A 6328-nucleotide genomic window follows, 5' to 3' on the forward strand; every position below is an offset into this window, starting at 1 on the left:
CACCCATGACTGTCCCCAATTGGGCTCAGAAGCTAAATGTCTATCATGACCTCTCTTTTTGAAAGTCCAAGAGCAAGCAAACTCTTCCTCCAGGAGAGGGAGCCAACAGATCACTAAAGACATCATCATTGCTCAAAGAAAACACCGAAAAACAATGGAAGCTTTAATTGGAGTGGAATCTGATAGACAGCACCTGATGCCAAGTCTGCATCTTCTAACACCTGCAGTCACTGCAGCAGCTGAATCCAATGTGTCCAAAAGGGATCTATTCTATTCAATTGCAAATGATCTAGATAAGACTGAGAATAAGATACTGCACGGGACATAGCAGAGTTGGTCAAGTTGAGTGGAGATGAGTTTGCTATTTGGCACAGCTTTTGCATCAATAAAGCAAGTAAAAGGTGTGAAAGATAAAAAAAAAGGGTGAAAGTGTGAAAAGTGAATTGGCCAAATTGAGGTGCATATAAAGTTTTTGCTTTCTTTCAATTCACTAATGAGGCTCATTTGAATCAGGTGAATTGAGTTCTGCTTTTGGAAACTCGGTTAAGAAGGGGTGCACCGGTCCTGGAGGTACTGCAATACCAGGTCAATGCGTGGAGTGGACAGAGCAAGATTTTTTCCATCTCCTTGTTCTAAAAATCCATTTAATATATGGTCCCTAGAGAGGGGACGTATCAGATATTAAACTGATAAGAACAGATTTAATTTTTTTTTTTTCTGTTTATCAGTAGGACTTCAAAATAACAAAGGTGATCGCCTCCCGTTGCCTGGGAACCGTCCAGGCACAAGAGGGCTATGTGTCACCAGAAGGCGCACACACTCCCTCAAGGCCGGCAGACGTGCAATCCCAGGCACCTTCCAGTACCGACCAAGGTAGCGTCCTCCGAAACTACACTTGATCTTAGCCAAAAGGCCGAGAAGCTATAACCCGAATTGGTTACGGCCTTGAGTGGCACCCTGGCCTATACCGGACACATCTTAGGGAGAGGGAGACAAACCCACGCCTACAGAAGACATTTTGTCACCCAAGCCAAACCCTTGAAAAGGCTGTTTTGCAGAGCAAAAACAAGGAGAATGGTACTTTTTGCAGCCGCCACCCACTGCAATGAATCTGAATAACTCCTCCTTTTGGGCACAAGCACCTCCCCTCCCCCTTGCAGTCTTTCCAATTCATGATACAAAAAGACGGACGGACAGGACAGGACAGGACCATCTGCCTGACTTTCCGTCACTGCCACCCTTTGCCATCCTTGCCCGTAGAAAGCCCTTTCATCATCCCCAAACCCTAATCTTTTCCCTTCCCTTCCCAGCTGCGTCTCACTCCCTTTCATTAGGAAGTGAGCGCAGCCTTTTCTCCGTTCTGCACATGCGCGACGTTAAACACAAATGCGCAGGCGTGCGTTCCATTAGCCTCACTGCATTCCACTCCCATACAGGAAGTGGGCACAGCTATTACTACGGTCGCACATAAAAGAACCCACGGCCACCACTGCACATAGCTGACTCCACCACAGGACACCCACTTCTACACCAACGCAGGTAAGACAGGATCGGCACCTCTATGCTCCCGTTACAATCAGGCTCAGTCACCATGTGATAACGCTCTCAACTCTTTAGTTGCAGGCTCCCCTTGCTTCACCTCCACTGGCTGTGCTGCCATTTCCTCTCCCACCTGGAAGTTATACTTTATTCCACTATTTTCCTGTTTCTCTCTTCCCCCTTTTCCCATAACCTACTTTTATCTGCATTTGTGGGGTATCTATATGCTATTTACATCATAGTTTTATTCATTAATATGGAAGGGAAGAGTGCCCATGAGAGTGTTGAACTGCGGAGAGCAAAAGATTAAGCTGCTCCGATTTGCCACCATTGATAAGCTGTTCTCAGTAGATACACATGCTATCCAAACAGCAGCATCCACCATTGCTTCAGCCCACCCATTCAGTGACAGCTCACCAAGTCAGCCAGAGGAGTGGTGTAAGGAATTACACGTAGGCACTGACTCCACACCTTCACATCACAAGAAGGGGGTCTACAGGCTAGTGCAAGAATACGAGCAAGTCTTCAGCAAACATCCGCTAGACTTTTGAAAAATAAAAGGGGTCAAACACTACATCCCCACAAGTGCACACCCACCCATCAAAGAGAGATATAAGCCAAATCTACCTGCACATTACCAGTGTACCAAGGACATGTTGAGCAACATGAAGGAGGCTGGGGTTATCCGTGACAGTTGTAGCCTCTGGGCAGCTCCGTTGGTCCTGTTAAAGAAGAAGGACAGCACCACTCCCCTGTATTGAGGAATAGCTAGCTGCATTGACAACTGCAAATTATTTTTCTACCCTTGATCTCACTAGTCACTATTGGCAAGTGTCCGTTGCTGAGGCAGACCGGAAGAAGACCGCCTTTGCCACCCCGATGGGTCTCTGCGAGTTCAAAAGCATGCCCTTCGAGCTGTGCAATTTGCCAGGAACCTTCCAGAGGCTGATGGAATGCTGCTTGGGACACCGAAACTTTGAAACGGTACTGCTATACCTTTATGATGTTATTGTTTATTCTAACGCAAACAAGATTTTAGGGTGTATAAAAAGGGAGATTAGATCCGATGATCCCAACGTATTGTTACCCCTCTATAAATCACTTGTAAGGCCACATCTGGAATATGGGGTAAAGTCCTGAGCAGGTTGATAACCATTGGTTTGAGCATGGTAGGGTGTAGTACGCATCTTCCTGCATCGGTAAAAGCTGCAGAAGTCCTTGAAGATTTCCGCTTCAAAGGCAGTGCCTTGATCTGTGAGGACTCTCTCTGAGTAGCCATGAGGTCTGCATAAGTGTGCTTGGAAGACCTTCGCTGCAGTATGGGCCATTAGATCTTTGACTTGTACCACAACCATAAATCTCGAGTAGTTGTCTACCATCGTAAGTGCATACGTGAGCTCACCTCGATATTCTGCAACAAAACTCCCTTTTTCGATTTCAGTTTCAGCAAACACTCCTCTTCCTGTAGAAAATATTTATCATTACCTAAGACAGTCATTCTAATGCATGACAATATTAAGGCAATTTAGTTAAAACTTGTTTTAACTCACCTTTAAGGGGATTGATGTATTTCATGGTCAATCCAGGTTTGTCAGTGATGGCACTGACATAATGTATGGCGTCTTTTTCGGGCGTTATCCTTTGCCTTTTCATTGTGAAAATCCAGTTGCCTATATCAAAGCAAATTCTACTACTTGTAAAGTATGCAGAAAATGAAATGTAGAACATATAACATCAACTGCTTAGGAACGCATCATAGGTTAGTACTTAAAAGGATATTGTCATGTTCTAGTCATAATGCAAGCTGGACATTTTTCATGTTACCCTGTAATCGCCGGCCTGTTCTAATGCTCACAAGCCAAGATATAGGCTCAGCTGCTAAGGCTTCCCTCTGCCTTCTGAATGAAAATTGAATATGTCTGGCTCACTGTGTATATAGCAGGTGCTCAGAAAAAATAAGAGTTAATTCAATAGAAATAGCTCTGGCACACTATAGTGATCAATAACGTAAGAAAAGAACTCTTAGAATGCTGAAAATTCTTTATTTGTGCAAAAGGATAATTCATCCAACGTTTCGAACTTGTTTTTAGGTCTTTATCAAGGATAAAGTTATCTAAGATCATAAAGGGTTACAAAACCATATAAACACGTAATTAGTACATAGTACAACATAACAGTACAATATATTGCTACTTGAGAGTACAATGGGTCAAATGACCATGATGCACATACAAAAAAATTTTCCAAAGCCATAGTGAAAACATTTGTACTGAGGAAAGAAAATTTCCACATGACCTATCTGGAGAAACATTCTGGATCAAACAACCAAAAATAGTCAAGCAGGTAAATACACACCTATATGGATAACAGGATGATATGTGTTCAATTGTATAGCGTCATTGCCATTAAGGTACAAATGGAAAACTTGCAATCCTATATAGTGAAGGAAATGAACACATATCATATCAAAGAACACAGGAACATGGGTGTGAGAAAAACCTCAATGTTTATACTTTGTTCTTTATAATGGTGTGAACATGTATATGTCTCAGTACCTTATGAACTTGAGAATTCTAGTGAGTAGATGATGAAAGCCTATTCCAGAACTGGAATCGGTAAATAATTGTAGGTGGAATCTAAATGAAAAGATGGTACAAGTGTTATCATGACACGTGGGCTATAACACAATGGACCGTGTGACAAAGAAGAAAGGAGAGAAAGAAGAGGAAGAAAATGGAACTACCTGTAACATTACGTGATAGTCACTGGTAAGTATCACTTGACAATTCAGGTGAAAAAGGATTCCTTTATTAAAGGGTTCTCAGTCGCCTCAGGATCATGAAATACTAGGGTAAATGATATGAGAATGGGTAAGAAGCACCACTAAAGGAAATATGAGATGCAGGACATATATCTATAAACCCCTGAACTACATGATAGAAATAAAAAGAAGAAAAAAGAAAAAAAAGAAGAAAGAAGAAGAACACATAGAATGCGGAAAGAGAATGGGTACAACTACCTGAGTTACTGCAGGGAGGCCCCTGGTAGGTATTGTGAGGGTTAGTGGAATTCCTTCACTGAAGGGTTCTCAGTTGCCTCAGGTTCGTGAAAAATGCTATAGACAAATAATGCCCGGAGAAAAGGGGTTCATATACAGCGAATAATGGTAATACAAGGTACATGTGTCCCATGTAATAGTATAAATATATATATATTGTACTAAGCTCTACACCAGAAATAGAAAGTAGTCCCTCTGCCTTCTGTCTAGGTGCCCTGAGTTATGTCCTGTAAACTGTCACAGTGACCTAGACACACATGTGTAGTAGGGGAATATCCCTGCTGAGATGCCAGTGCTAGAGCACTCGTTTGCTGTGGAGTTGAACGCTATGTGAGCAGTTCTTACCTTCAATGAGCAGAAGTCTCTTTTTTCAGATTTCAATATCTCTGTGGGTATCTGGCAGAAATATGGAATACTCTTTACTGCTAAGACCCTGTACACCACTCCCACTAAAGGGGGCTTTACACGCTGCGACATCGCTAATGCGGAGTCGTTGGGGTCACGGAATTTGTGACGCACATCCGGCCGCATTAGCGATGTTGCTGCGTGTGATACCGATGAGCGATTTTGCATCGTTGCAAAAACGTGCAAAATCGCTCATCGGTGACATGGGTCTCCATTCTCGATTATCGTTACTGCAGCAGTAACGATGTAGTTCGTCACTCCTGCGGTAGCACACATCGCTCCGTGTGACACCGCAGAAACTAGGAACCTCTCCTTACCTGCCTCCCAGCCGCTATGAGGAAGGAAGGAGGTGGGCGGGATGTTCCGGCCACTCATCTCCGCCCCTCCGCTGCTATTGGGCGGTCGCTCAGTGACGTCGCTGTGACGCCGCACGGACCGCCCCCTTAGAAAGGAGGCGGTTCGCCGGACACAGCGACGTCGCCGGGCAGGTAAGTATGTGTGACGGGTCTGGTCGGTGTTTGTGCGGCATGGGCAGCGATTTGCCCGTGTCGCGCAACAGATGGGGGCGGGTACCCACACTAGCGATATCGGGACCGATATCGCAGTGTGTAAAGTAGCCTTTAGTCACATGACCAAGACTGTATCTGTGTCCCTACAACACACTTGAGACAAATGTGTGTGTGAGCCTGCATTGTGGGGTATATATAATATATTATAGAGCTGGGAAGGATCATTCTAAGCAGTGAGCTGTTCCAGTATTTGTAGGAAAATACCCAGTAGAAGCATCAAACACAGCACCAATACCTCCCATCAGTATTCCACCACAGTGCCATGTAACCCATGCCCTACACTCCCATCTACACCAATACTATACAGGCACAAACTAGTATATCTGACTAAAAGCCCCCAAAATATGAAGAACGGCCTATAGTTGAGTGTGGATATAAAATCTATGTGAGCAGAGCTAGAATAGAAATCACTGATCGCATTGAAGTCATTCTGACCATAAATCACCATGATATCAAGGTGAGGAGTTGTGTGTTACTGCTGGGAGGAAAGGGTTAACAGTGGAATATTAAGGTGCATTTCTGTGTGCAGTGTTACTAGTCAATGTAACAATTCAGTATGAGCTGCTCTTGGTGCCGGGGGAGGGAGATGCTCTCCTGAGCAAGATAGATGGGGAATGAACATGATATCTATATAGTGTAAGGCAGGGGGTCTCAAACCAGGTGATCATGTCTGATCAACTGGTTACATTATGTCTGATTACCTTGTCTAACAGTTTTTTCTCCCCTTTCTTTACCTTCCAGGTTCCCATAGTCACGT

General features: G+C 44.0%; 1 pseudogene; it reads right to left on the reverse strand.

The window, feature by feature from the left end:
• Window positions 1-548: 548 nt before the first annotated feature.
• On the reverse strand, window positions 549-754 carry LOC142259369 (U2 spliceosomal RNA; annotated as a pseudogene).
• Between the last annotated feature and the right edge of the window lie 5574 nt (window positions 755-6328).

The sequence above is a fragment of the Anomaloglossus baeobatrachus genome (genome assembly GCF_048569485.1).
Source record: "Anomaloglossus baeobatrachus isolate aAnoBae1 chromosome 7 unlocalized genomic scaffold, aAnoBae1.hap1 SUPER_7_unloc_1, whole genome shotgun sequence".
NCBI classification, from domain to species: domain Eukaryota; kingdom Metazoa; phylum Chordata; class Amphibia; order Anura; family Aromobatidae; genus Anomaloglossus; species Anomaloglossus baeobatrachus.